Source organism: Protopterus annectens, chromosome 12.part0 (genome assembly GCF_019279795.1).
Source record: "Protopterus annectens isolate FY-2018-M chromosome 12.part0, PAN1.0, whole genome shotgun sequence".
NCBI classification, from domain to species: Eukaryota; Metazoa; Chordata; order Ceratodontiformes; family Protopteridae; genus Protopterus; species Protopterus annectens.
The window spans coordinates 1,545,582,065-1,545,597,456 of NC_056746.1; positions in this window are offsets into that span (position 1 = coordinate 1,545,582,065).

Consider the following 15,392-nt stretch of genomic DNA (forward strand, 5'->3'; position numbering starts at 1 on the left):
ATTCCTGTTTAATTTACAATCATTTGATTATAGTGATTAGTGATTTTTCTCTAGGGCAATGGTTCTGAAACTTTGCAAGCTGGAGGATCCCTTTTATAAAGGAAACATTTTGGTGGATACCTATATTTTGGATTGTGTTTTTAGATTGATAATTAATAATTAATACAAATAAAGCAACATTTGAATTTTAAAAATTACAACACAGTATCAGCAATACAACTACATCCTGTGGGAGTAGAACCCATAGTCTTTTGCATCAAAATGCAAATATGTTTCCTCTTGTGCTGTTAACACTACTTTGACATTTTGTACCACAACAGTGATACATTTTGCTAAAAAATCAATTGCACATTGTAGGCAGACTTAACATGAGCAGCAGTAAACTTTTCTTCCCTTAAAGCTCACAATTAATTGAAAATGCACTTGAGACTAAATTCCTTGAAAAATGAACATGAAACCCAGTTCCTTGAAAAAATGCAGCTTGGTAGTTGGGGTAGGATCCAGGCTCGTTTCCTATAGCTAATGTACATGGTTTAGGTTAAACAAATTATTAACTGCCTGTTAACCTTAACTAGGGCATTTCACTGTCTCTCACACACACTTCAACCTCTTAGTGCAAGAAATCTGGACAAAACCTAAATAGGGACAGATTATAAATATTGCTCTCATGAACTTAGACAGTTGCTAGAATAACAGAATTTGTGTTAGCATGCATTTTTCTAAGGATGTGAAGTCTAAAATTCAAGTGTCTGTCATTATTTAGCAACTTCATTCCTTTTTATGAGGAACAGACAAAACTATGGGGCAAAAATCTGGTCATTCTGCAAAAGCCTGGACAGTTGGGGGGTATACTACCAACACACACACACACACACACACACACACACACACACACACACACACACACACACACACACACACACACACACACACATGTCTACCTCCATCCCTCCCTCCCTTTCTCTCTCATACACACACACACACACACACACACACACACACACACACACACACACTCTCACACACACATCACACACACACACACACACACACACACACACACACACACACACACAAACACCGTACCTCTCAGTCTCGTTGTGCAATTAATCTGGATAAAGCCTGTCATAATGGGGGTGACTAAGGCCCAAAAATAGGGACACATTTTAAATATTGCTCTTATAAACTTTGGAAGTTGGTAAAATAACAGGATTTCTGTTAGAATACATTTTCTGAAGGATATGAAGTCTGAAACTCAAATGCATTTCATTATTTAGTAACCTTAATCGTTACATCATCCCAGTGATTTGTCAAAAAAAGACAATTTTTATGAAAAACACACCAAAAATGTAAGGCAAAAATCTGGACATTCTGTGAAAATCTGCACAGTTGAGAGGTATGACACAGACATACACTCCCTACCTTCCTCTTACACCCCCCAATACCTCTTATACATAGTCTTAGAGCAAAAAATCTGGATAAGGTCACAAATAACAGGAAGGTGGACAAAGGCCCAAAAATAGGGACACCTTTTAAATATTGTTTTTGCAAATGTAGAAAGCTGATAGAACAGTATTTATTTATTTATTTACGTTTATTAATCGGGTAGTGTCCGACTGGGCAAGTAGCCCATTTTCAGCAGGGACATGTGGAGAAAAGCTCCAGAACAGTATAATTAGTTAATTTCAATATTTGCAAACAAATTTAACACATTTACATAAGAAAGAACAAGTAGTGATAAAACGCAAATTAGTAGTAATTAAAAAGATGCAGGTAACATTTCATGAGACACATATTAATAACATAATACAGAAGTGTACAAGATCTAGCAGAGAATGAATTATGTCTATCTGAAAAGAAAAAAACAACAAGGGTTTGTGAGCACTAGCTTCTTAAGTGACAGAAAAGTGATATGTGAGAAAGGGAGTTGGGAAATAATAGAGACAACTAGCCAGGAGCATTACAGGGGCAGAGCCATTTATTATTGAGATAATCTCTTAGCCTTTTTTTAAATGAGGATATGTTGGGGTTGTTTTGGATGTGCTGAGGGGTTGTGTATAACTTTATCAGCAAAAACAAGTGGGTTTAGTTTTAACAGGTTTGGTAGCTCCAGCCAGTTAAGTTGTTGAAGAACAGAGCAATGATGAGTTTTATGGGGTTGATTGGCAGCAAACTTTGCTATTTTGTTACAGCAGGACTCTAGGTGATTAATGTCAGTCTTACGTAGATTGGTAATGATATGTGAGCAATAGAGTAAGTGAGATCTAGCTGTGGCTAGTCTGGCTTGGAGTGTAAGGTATGGTTTGGCCCTATATAGAGCTCAAAGCTTAGTGTGGATTTTCTTAATTGTTAGAGATGTGTTTGTCATATTTGGGTCTGTCATCTATTGTACCTCCTAGGAGCTTGGCTTCTTTTATAGGTTCAGTTTTATTGCCATTAGAGGAGAGAATATAGTGTGGTAGTGAGCTGTGCTTGAATGATTTGTTTGTGAAAATCATTAATTTAGTTTTGTTTGGGTTTAGAATGAGTTCAAGGTTGGAGAGGTAATTTTCAATATCCAGGAAAGCTTTTTGCATTTTGTGTTGAAATTCTTGCAGGAAAAAGGCTGAGCAGATGAAAGAGGATGATAGTGATGAGTTGGGTGGCAGAATTTAGGTTGTTGGTAAATATGACAAAGAGGAAGGGACCAAGTATGGAACCTTGGGGTACTCCAGTGGTTACTGGTAGTAGCGGGGAGAGTTTGTTCTCCCATTTTGTAGCTTGTTTTCAATTAAACAGCTAGCTGTATAACCAAGTTGGGGATGATGAAATTAGATTATGTGTTACAAGTTTGTTGAGTAGCAGTTGGTGGGATATGGTATCAAAGCCTTTTGACATCTCCAGGAAAATTGCTGAGAATAGCTGTCCTTAATTTTTGAGGTGATGAATAATATCATTGAGGGTTATTAGAGCAGTGTTAGTACTATGTTTAGGTCTGAAGCCATGCTGAGAGGTGGCTAGTAGGTTGTTAGTGATGCGGTAGTACATGAGTTCTTGGTGTATATATTTTCTAGGATTTTACCTATGGGAGAGAGGATGGCAATGGCTTAGTAGTTTGAAATATCTCTAGAGGGGCCGTCCTTGTGGAGAGGTATGATGTGAGAGATTTTCCAGAGGTGAGGCACATACTGTTCTGAGATAGATCAATTGATTAGAATGGATGTATTTGGGGTTGGCAATGGAAGGAGCCACTACCTTTAGAAATTCATTGGGTAGATAGTTGGCAGCAAGACAGCAGGGCTTTAGTTTATTTAGGAGTTTTTTTTATGTAAGTAGTTTGAATGGGTTTGAAGGAGAGAGTTTGTGATCTCAGTGGAACAAGTTTTGCATTATGAATTTTTTGATGGATATGAAGTCTAAAGCTCAAATATCAGACTTTTGTCCTCAATGATTTGCCAAGGATTTACCAGAAGAACACAATTTTATGAGAAACAGACCAAAAATATGAGGCAAAAATCTGGACAGTTGAGAGCATACCACTTTGGTGGGATTTATTGAAGCATTGCTTAACAAAAAATAATAATAATAATAATAATAATAATAATAATAACTTCAGGGTCTTTTAACACTGTATTCTGTTCTTGCTTCTCAATTGCTGGAAAAAAAAATCTTCAGGATCAGCTCTGTAGTACCGGCTTTGTTATGCTAGGGAGAGCCACCTGTCCCTGCAACCAACATAAATCCACACTGTAACTTGCAGTCTAATCTGTACAGAGAACAGAACAGTTCATTTAAATGTACCTCCAAGTTCCAGCTGCCAGGCAGAAAACACAGGGCAAGAAAGGAGCTGATCAGCCTCAGCTGAAAACGCAGAAGTTATTAGTTCTTCCTGTTTTTTTTTTAACTCAGGGCAAGCAGCTGCTTAGCCATGAATACAGAAGTCTCTTTGTTTTGTTTTTTAACTGAGGGTGAGTTGCATAGCTGTGACTGAATTTTTTTTTTTTTTACTTTAACAAGGTCTGTCATTGGGATGTGTAGTTCATGTGGGTGCAATGCCACGTGGACAACTAGAAATTATCATACGGACCCCCAGAGGTCTGCGGACCACAGTTTTATATCACTGTTCTAGGGCATGAATTTCTTTTGGGGGAGTTATGTTGTATTAAGCTGTTAAGGGCTGGGCGGTTTTCTGACTTATAGAGAAGTATGTGCATTGTCATTAGCCATGAAAAATATAGGTGATGTGGTAGTTCTAACCGGTTTAATTTTCTGAAGGCTAGGCAGTGGTGTGGTCTGTTGTTATAGTTTACTGCAACTTTGGCTGTTTGATTATAACATTTCTCAATCTGGACAGTCATAAGACTTAAAGGTTAGTAAAGACTGGGGCAGCATAGTGAAGAAATGGTAATAAGAAAGTAGAGGCTATAGATTTTCTGGCTATGTGAGTGAGGTGGGCGTTTAGTCTGTATAATATACCTAGTTTTTGATGTGTTTGTTTAATCACATATGATATATGGCGGTTGAACTTCAGCTGCTTATCACTGATGACACACAGTAGTTTTGTGTGGATTACTTGTTCAATCATGGTGCTGTTTGCTGGTCTGTCTGTATTGTCTGTAATGTCTGTACTGTCTGTAATGACTGTACTGTCTATATAAGGTAGGTATTGAATTGGTCAGCTATTTTATCAATTTGATTCTATGTGTTTTGTATTCCTGTGTAGCTTGTCCTGGATTTAACAGTTTATTTGTTGAATCCTTGAACAGTTTTGGATTTTAAGTTTGTATGCTTTGATAGGTTGAGTAGTAGATTTTCTTATCTTTGGTGATAAGTTCTGCTCTTATATGGATTGAAGTTCTATGGATAGTTTTATAAATATCAATATTTTTTTTACTATATGCATATCACTGCCTTTGTTCTTCACTTAACAATATACTGTTACCATTCTTCAATTTCTGATGCTGCATGTTCTGACAAAAATATTGAAAAATGATAAATGTAAGGACCTGACTCTGTTTGCCCATACCCAGCTTGTGCTTAGTGTACTTGTTATTTTTTACTTAGTTTAATCTTTTAACATAATGTCTTTAGTCAATTGTACCTCTGTACTGTTATTATACATGTCTTTGTTATATATTGTTAACTTTGTTAGTGTTCATGCTTGGAGCTTTTCTCCCCGGGCCTCTACTGAAAATGGACATTTATCCAGTTAGACTAGCCCGGTCAACAAATGTAAAATAAAATAAAATAATAAATAAAAATGCCACAGAAAAAAGTTCTTACATAGACTTTTAGATAGTGGCTTAAAGGCTGTCTTCCTGTTTATCAAACGTACCCGATACTGCTGATGATTTAAGTAGGACAAGGTCAAATATGTTGCTCATATGCTCTGTTTCTGTCTTATGGCTGAATCTCATATGAACATGTTTGTTTTCTTACTCCAGCTAATATTTCAGTTAGTTACTCAGTGTCATCAAGTCACTGCTGGCATTATAGTAAAGGCTGTTTGGGCTGCTTAAGACATATTTTTGGACAGGTCCAATTCATACAGCATATATTCAGGAGGTCGAAGTTATCTTTGGGCATTTAATTCATATTGATTTCAATTCACTTATTGATCAATAACTGGTGTTGGGATCATAGATTCATAGGGAAATGCTATATTATCAATCTGAGTATTATTACAAGTTTAACCAAAGATCAGAGGTTACAATCAAACCCTGTACTTTATATACCTGAGGTGAAAAACCTTGACCATTAGGCTAACCCTCCCTCCAAAACAGGAAGGGGAGTTTTGAACCCCATACCTTCGGCACAGAAGGCAGCTCCTTACCAATGCAGAGCTTTAGTTCACTGTACTAATTAAGGAGGTTGGTTCATCAATCTTCCTTCTTTAGACCACAGTTTTCAACTGTCCCTAACTGTTATGGATGTTTCTAGTTTTTGCTGCTGTATCGCAACTAAAATTCGATTTTTTTTTCTTTTCTTGTTTTGAGAAAAGATGGGGGATAATATTCAATAAATAAATAAATGGTCAGTATGGTTGCCGATTTGTTTAACTTCAGAAAAGACTTTTTATTTCATGTTTTTTTCTGTCAACTTTATAAAATTAATAGTAGCAATATTTTTGAAGAGTCCCTAATTCGGCCTTTTTCCGTAATTATACTTTGCTTTCTCCCAAAATCTCGAGGTTAAAAGTTATGAGTTATACCTCAGACATGACTATGTAGTAGTAAGCTCGACAATTTGCAAAACATTCATTGTGTGCTGTTAAAAACAGCAGATGGACAGGGGATCCATGTTTAACTTGCTGCTAAAATGTTTTTCCTGCCCTGATATATCACCTTTGTGGCCTATTTTTATTCCTTGATGCCTTTAGACTATGATGTCATGTGATTCCCTATGGTCAGAATTTGTCTTGGCAGTCGTTAACTATTAGGAAACTAGAAGTAATTCCTATTCTCCATTTTAAAAATCGTTTGCAACATCTGTTCACATCACTGGTGTATTATATTATTGGACATACTAGTTAGCTCTTTTGTACTGATTCTTTTCTACTTAATGTTTAGCAAGATATGGGTCTGCCCAGCACCTTTCTTCTATATGCAATGTTACTTTACACCTGTGCCCTGATGTCTATGCTATAAGCACTATGTTCCACAAATGTGCTTCCTCACTTCTGTATATTTCTTCATATATAATTAACAGTCAAATTAAAAAAGGATTTAAACCTTTACCCATACTATTACCATATAAAACTGAGTTTATTAGTCTGTGCTATTGTTCATCTCTAAAATTAATTAATTTGTGCATTTTGTTGGGGGGGGGGGTTATTTGCGCATTTGCCTGTCCTAGTTGTTTATTTTCTATTACCTTATATTCTACATTTAGAAAGCCAAGGTCACTGCTGAAAGCAGTTGCTCAGGACCAGTCTCAGCTTGATGTCCAGATAAATAAACCCATTAAATTCTCACATCTTTCTAATGATTAGTTATAGACATATTAATCAAAAACATCTAAACTTAAAATTACACAGAACTATATAAAAGTAGCAATGTTTAAAAATGATGTTTAAATCAAATCATATTGGGTGAAAAGCCCATGTACACAGAGCTGCATATTAAAGTATTATTCAAATAAGAACACATGATACATGCAACAGCCAGGTTAAATGATCATCATTAACTATGCCTATTAAGATCTGATACAGTCTTTTAAGAAAAGCAGTTTTTTTCTTCTTGAAACGTGAGTACTCAAATCAGGAAAATTTGAGTGCTGTGTTTTGAAAATGGTAGTTTTCTCCAAGTTCACTGAATACAGGAGAAGGACAAGTACTTTTTTTTTTCAAAAACCCAAAGTATTACCTTTTCTCCAGTTACTGATAACGTTGGAATGATTGCATAACACCCTGAGAAAGCATTAACACATGTACACATCATGTTAAGCCTACACATTTCGTTCTTATGAGCTCTTTCAAGCCACTAAGCAACCCTACACGTTAAGCAGCACCTCTTTGTGGCCAGAACATCTGCTGATGGCCACTTTTGAGGTGTATAGAGGCTCAAGCACACAATATAAAGAGCAGGTTGTAAATAAACTCCACCCCAGTAAGTGAGCATATGTGCAGACAGCATAAAAAGGCAAAGGGAACCCTAAAGTTCATAATTAAGAAGTAGAGGAAGCTTAACAAATAATCTGTAGATTAATGTACAAACACCACTAATTAAACATTATTGATAACTATAGAAGTAATTCTGTCTATTTAGGGACTCAGCCATAAAATAAAAAAGAGATTTTGTGATTTTGGTTATATTTACAACAGGTCTATTTTATCTTAACATGTTGCATATACATGCTTTGTATGTTGTATTACACCTTTCCATGTTAAGACCAGAGCCTAATTCAGAAATGAATTATAGTGCTTACCTTCCTTGTTTGCTTGACTTTAGACTGAGCGCAAACATGGGAAGGAAGTAAACATTTTAATTGGATTAGCCTTCTGTAGGGTAAAAGGCTTAGCAGCGATGCATGGCAGTCAGCACTCTGGACAGTACTGAGTGAAGAAAATCCAGCTGTTAACCTAACTTCCTCTATGGCACAAGGTGTAAGCTCAGTGAGCTAAATGAAAAGCAGGGTTTGAGTCCAGTATCCAGACCATTTTACAAAGGCTATCAGAATGTGATTATCATAACTCATTTTGATCATGATTTTAAGAATACATAGGAATGACTATCTTAAATATGTTGGTTGCCCAAATTGTGTCAGTAATGCCTGTTGAACTAATCTTTTATACCTACTACATATCAGTCATGCTTCAGGGGAAATCAGAAGTTAATTTGGTATACAATGAAATGTAAGGCAAAACCTCACCACATTCTGCAATAGCACTTAAAATGTCATTTACCATCACATAGTGCAGTTGCTCATTGCCAGACCTCATACAAATACTGAGGACTCCAACTTATAAAACAAAAGGAGGCTAGACAGACACATAGGCAACACATTCACAGCAAAGGCACTTATAAAAACAGGCAGTAAGAGTTTCACCGAATGCTGGCTTTGAATCACTTCAAGGTAAAAATTAAGTTTATATACTTGGTCATTATCTCAGCACACCACAAAGGAAAACATACCTCACACAAGTAAAAGTCACACCTTTGAAGGAGCAGGGATAAACTATTCAGCCAATGGAAGACGTAGGTATTATTCTTCACCTAAATAATGAGAGTATGAAAATGCCATAAGATGACATTTAAATCCATTAGCATAATGAATAGTCATTAGTACAAAGAAGAGAGAAAGAGAGTGAAGACATTAATGCACATCTTTATGGTGTGTCCTCAGTATTCATCAGCCATGCTCTGTAGCGGTAAGTGACAGCTCTGGGGATCAAGAAGCTGTAAGACAGGCAAAACCAGATTAAGACATAAGTATAATAAGGGTGCTTTACTAAAGTTTCTTTTTGGTCATAAATGTGTTGACACATGCTTTTTGCAAAATTATTCAGCATCTGTTAATTACAGGTCATAACTGGATAAAAATTAAGATACATGGCATGAAATATCATATTAGAGAAGTACAACATCACAGTAAGAAATAGTGTAACATACATCTGGATTTGATCCTTCAATGCTATGTTCAAAAATGAATCTTCAGACAGCTAATTTATAATAACACTCCACAGAGGAAGTTGTACTTGGCTACGTCCAATACTCAAAGAACTGTTAAGGTAACCGTTGCCAAGTACTGCCTGTATTGTGCCTTTACTCTGCATTCTGATAGGGCAGCATGTTTAAGCACCTTTGTGTGAGGATATCTGCACTACTTTGCATGATGACAACTGTCATTTAAACTCCTATAGAAATTTTCTATTACTTGCATTTATATCCCACCAGGTAAACACATCTCCATCCTTGACCACATACTATCATGGAATTCACACAACATACCCTATGAAACAGTCATCCTCAGAGATGTAAATATAAACTGGAAAATACATAGTACAGACTCACCTAACCTCAGCATAAATCTTCCCAGCTTCAATCAACTTATTTCAACCCACACACATATGAATAAAAGCACTAATACTGGCTCTAGCCTTGACTGGATCCTCACAATTGATACTAATCTCTATCACAACCCCTGTACTCTAGCCGATACCATAACTGACCATCTGCCCACCCACATCCAAAAACTCTGTCCAACTATACAGGTCTCTCTTATATTACAAAGACTGCCACAAACTCTCCAGTTTTAATTCTGTTACATTTAATAACAGACTTTCATCCATCAACTGGTCCTGCCTCCATCACCTTCCCCTCAAAGATACAGTACAAAAATTCAATCTCATCTGAAGATGGAGCTAGAAACATCAAACTATACTCCCTGGCTTTCAAAAGACACACTCCCTTATGCATAACTGAGATTATGCTTGGAAATCCTGGTTAAAAACCAAATCCCCTATAAATCTTCAAAACTACAGAGTTCAGAAACAACACAAAAAAAAAAAAAACAAAGACAAGAAAAAAATCTTCAATAACACCCAAACAAATCATTATTCAAATCTGAAAAATTTCAAGAATACCATCAAAAAGATTTTTCACCCAGGAAGTCCTATCACCCCAAATCCCTACCCAAACAACAGAGCACAAGAAACCACCACCCTTCTCAACTGCAACTTTATTGACTCTATCCCCAAAGTAACCCACATAGACCCTAAACAGCTCCACAGAACAACAATCACGAACAAATGAAGAAAATCTCATAGCTTCACACTTTTATTCAAAATCTTGTCTGCTTTCTTCTCGGTATCTTGGATACAATCTACAGACATGTTTAAATACTATAAAACATTGAAAGTACAACCCCACACAGTCAAAGCAACTTATCATAAATCACATTAGTTAAACGTTCCCTACCAAGGTGAATTTAACTCTTGCACTACTGATGCACAGCCATTTTTACTTACATATAAAAAGTTAAAACATGTAACAAGCTTTTAGTCTTAGGAAACTACTTAGAGAAACATGGTCATAGAGACCCGGATATGTTACAGCATTACTTTGTAAAATCCGCCCCTTGACCCAAATGACATTGATCAATAATTCAGAATTTAAATACATGATCTTTGTTCTCAAAGAGCTCTGAAAGATCAAATTTACCAGCACTTGTATGACATTAAAAAAATGGACACCAAAAATGCACTGTTTAGACATATTTTTGAGAACAAAGATCATGTATTTGAATTCTGTATTATTGATCAATGTGATTTGGCTCCCAGGGGTGGACCTGAATCAGATTATTTAGAATATCTTGAATTACAGTAGATTTTATGAAGTAATGCTGTAACATATCCGGGTCTCAATGACCATGTTTCTCTAAGTAGTTTCCTAAGACTAAAAGCTTGTTACATGTTTTAACTTTTTATATGTAAGAAGAAATGGCTGTCCACCAGTATTGTAAGAGTTAATTTCACCTTGGTGGGGAACTTTTAATTAATGTGATTGTATGGTAAGTTGCTTTGACTGTGTGGGGTTGTACTTTCAAAGTTTTATAGTATTTAATCATGCTTGTTGATTGTTTTTGTATTCTGATGAAGTCTAAGATAGCTGGACAAAAGAACTCAAGATTTTGAATAAAAGTGTAAAGCTATGAGGTTTTCTTCATTTTGTTCCTGGTTGTTGTTGTTCTGTGGACTTGTTCTGATTTTATGATGGGAAGACACCAGGGTAGCAGCACACCAACTGAAAGAGACTATCACAAAATGGTCGAGGAATTGTCTACCTCTGTGAGTACCCTTACTAAGCTGGTTGGTCAACTTAGCCAGCAAGTCTGTGCAGTTATGAATGGAGGAAGAACATTAATGCTTTGGCTAGTAATATCACGAATGAAAGCCAGAGTTCGACTAGTTCCAGTATTACACCAGCTCAAAGAATATGTGAGAACATGCATTCACCACTAGATAGATGGTGATACATATGCAGCTATAAAACAAAGAGGGACTGTAGCTGTAAATGGAGATTTCCATCTATCTGATTGGTTGAATGCTGAAGTAGGATGGAGGTATCTAACATGGAGGCTCCCAGGTCATGGCAGTGACTTTAATTCAGCAGTTAAAACAGCTTGAGGATTTTGCTTTAAAATATAAGAAACTGGAACTCGAAAATAATTACTTAAGGGAATGTTTAGGAAGGGAGGAAATCCCAAAAGGACTACGGGTATGGAAATATAAAAATGGACTTGTGAAAGACTCTGCTTTTCATCATGAATGGCTATGTTTAACAAGCATGGGTGTGATTTATTATATTTGTTAATTAAAAATAATGAATGTAAAATGTCAGATCTTAATGCTCAGATTGAAAAGTTAAATGAAAGTATTAAAATGGATCTTTAGTTTCCCACCAAGGTTAGTAAATTCAATGGTATTTTTGTAAGTGTAGAAAAAACTGTGAATATATTGAAGGCAAAAAAGACTAAAAAATTAAATTGTGACCATTTAGAATATACTAGTGTTCTGCGTATCCAGCACCTATAGGGTTTGGGAATAGTAAGAGGAATACTTCATACTATAACAGAGATGTGCAAAATAATGATGATATGCATTTTGAAACTGATATTAGTAGTAGACATGATAACAATGCTGAGGACCAGGGCCCCCCTTTAGATCATAATGGGGTAAGAAGGTCACAACGATTAATAGAACAAAGGAAAAGCAGCAGAATATGAATTATGGTGCACAGAATCCGTTTTTTTTTTATTCACAGAGAGAGGGGTGTGGGAGGGGGACAGGGAGATTTTAGTACCTGAACTTGCTTGTATTGATTTTGACAACATTATTCATGATGTTAATGAGGAAGTAGGACCAATTTTTCTGGTTAATGATGAACAGGATTTTACAATTTACAATTACAGTAATGCGGATGTTACTGGTGAAAGGGCAAACCTTTTAGAGAGGGGGTTGAATTTTGTACCTAGCAAAAGAGGCAATGTGGTGTAAAGTATTATACAACTTAAATCCTTCACTAGGAAATTGAATCTGGGATTTTTATACAAAGATAGGAGTGACATACTAAGGAATGAATTAACAAAGCCAAGCACTTTTTTGACTGTTGCCCACCCTGTGGTTAGTATGTTTGAGAAGGTTTGTAAACAACAGGTCCGTGATATACTGAAAAATAAACCAGATAGTAGTATGCAAGCTAATCTAACTAGGGGTGAAGTCAGTCTGTTAAATGAGATTACATCTGATAAAATTATAAGAATTATGAAACCAGATAAGGGTGGGGGACTTGTTGTTATGGATGGGGTTGACTCTATTGGCCGGATGCTTAGCATATTATTTACTGATATCTATGATGAAGCATCAAGGAATGAATTAAATATTGCTTACAGAAATGTTAAACTAAACTTAGATCAGATGGTGCTTAATGGAGGACTTACCAATGATGAGCACAGATAACTGTTCATGGATCACCCTAGGATTCTGACTATGATTAGAATCCCCAAAATACATAAAAACATTAAAAAAATTCCCCCTTATGCCCTATAGTGGATGCAGTAGGTTCCATTACTTTTACAAAACCTAAACATATTGATTTTAATCTTAAGAGCATTTTTACTGGTTGCAAATATATTTTTAGGGATTCCTGGGACTTTCTATTGCAGGTTAAGAAAGAGTTTTATTCAGATGAACTTATATTAGCCAGCGTTGATGTATGACTAACAGCTTGTTACATGTTTTAACTTTTTATATATAAGAAGAAATGGCTGTGCACCAGTATTGTTAGAGTTAAATTCACCTTGGTGGGGAACTTTTAATTAATGTGATTTTATAATAAGTTGCTTTGACTGTGTGGGTTTGTACTTTTAAAGTTTTATAGCATTTAAACATGTTTGTAGATTGTTTTAGTATTCTGATGATGTCCGAGATACCTGGATGAAATCACTCAAGATTTTGAATAAAAGTGTGAAGCTGCAAGGTTTTTTTCACATATAAACCCTAACACATATCCCCCTTCCTCTCACCTTCAATATACCAATAAAATCCACTTTTCATTTAAACCATTCTCTACCGCCTACATAAAAACACTCCTCCATAAACTAAAACCACGTTCTCCCTCTACCGATAATTTACCATACCCCTTTCTAAAGCTCACCGCAGACTCACAAGCCTATCTAATTTTTATACTAAAAAATACAGCAATCCATAGTCCCCGACATCTGAAAATCATTCTATAATATACTTTTGCTCAAAGGAGGAAATTCTACTAACCCTTCCAATTGCAGATCCATAGCTATTCTTTTCCCACTGTCTAATATCATTGAAAAATGTATATACACTCATCTTCTGATCTTTCTGATCCAAGAAAACCTTCTGACAACTAAACAACACAGCTTTTGACCAAACCACAGCACTGCTACTGCTCTTATAACTTTTACTCATACTGTAGCTGAAGTGGTTGGTCTAACCCTCTGTGCTGCACATCAGTTTGCGTAGGTAGAAATGTATAACAGCACAATATTTTAAGCCATATAAAATACCCCCCCCCAAAAAAAAAAAGAAGAGAGAAGGGGTTTGATGAAACAAAAAAGAGAAAGAATTAGATCCATGCCATGTGACATGACTATATACTTCCAGAAAATACACATTTATGATTATCCAGTTTATACACCTTTGCCACATCCAAGTATAATGGAAAGGTCTTATTCTGCTGTACCATTAATCAGTTGCATGATATCATAGCTACAATTGTTTTTTTCAGTTTTGCTATACTGCATAGAATTGCAATAGTGATTAGGCGTACAGGAAGACCTGATGCCTATGTACTCCCTGCCTCTCTGAGGTGATTTAACCTTTGTTTGTGTGCTTCCCTGTTCACTGCAATGTCTTCAGCAGCTGTGCAATAAATAAGAAGAGAAAAGAGATGTGAAAGCATAATGAATAACAGTTTTGTCAATGCACTGCATTCTTATCATTTAATGTTGATAGGTCAATATACTTACACAACTGAGGGGTATCAGCAGTTCTAAATTAATCCTTCCATTGGCTAAGGATGTCCTCCTTTCAGATCACTGTAGTCTCTCTCTCTCTTTCCTGTTTATGCACCATGTGGTACATCGTTCAACAAGTACTTTTCTGTGCTCATTGTTTCTGTAGCATTTACTAATTTTACAGGCTCAGGTTGCTAGCCTGAGATCTGACCCTCCTCGGAGGGTATACAAGTCACTATAGTAGTGATGACAATTTTCTCCAGTGTGTGGGATGCCAGTTGCACTGGAGACAGCCTTGGCTAACTTGTTCCAAGCCTAAGCCTTATACTGAGAACCAGTATAGTCCCTCTGTAGCAAACTACGGCTATAGCATCTCATGAGGAGTGCCACAGAAATCCTGAACTCCTCAACACCCCCCTCTGTGCTCTAAATTTATCACCATCATCTCCTGCACCAGCCATGCCTGCATTAGTCAAGCAGCAACTTTATGTGTTTGAATTGGTGCCAAATTCCAATCTTGCATTTAACAGTTAGTGCCCGAGCATGCATAACCCTGATACCTGCATTTGTGTGATGGAAAGCAGAGACCCATTGGCAAACAAAGATGAAAATATTTTAGGAAACAGCAGAGAAAGTCTGAAGCTCAACCTATTTTCACTTTTTCAGATGGTCAACATTGAGACGTTTAATCGTTTGGCTTGTTATCCTTGCTGTTTTTGCGGTGAAAGCACATAAACTTTTGGAATTACACACTGTAAAAAGTTGTACAATGTGGGAATCATACCTAAGGAATGAATAATGCATACATTTCAAGGAAGGTGATTATTTGTCAGTGCTACAAGAAAAGTCCCTTTTAACCATGTTTATTACAGATAACCTGCATTCAGTATGAATGGAGATGTACTTTAGATAGGCCTGTATGT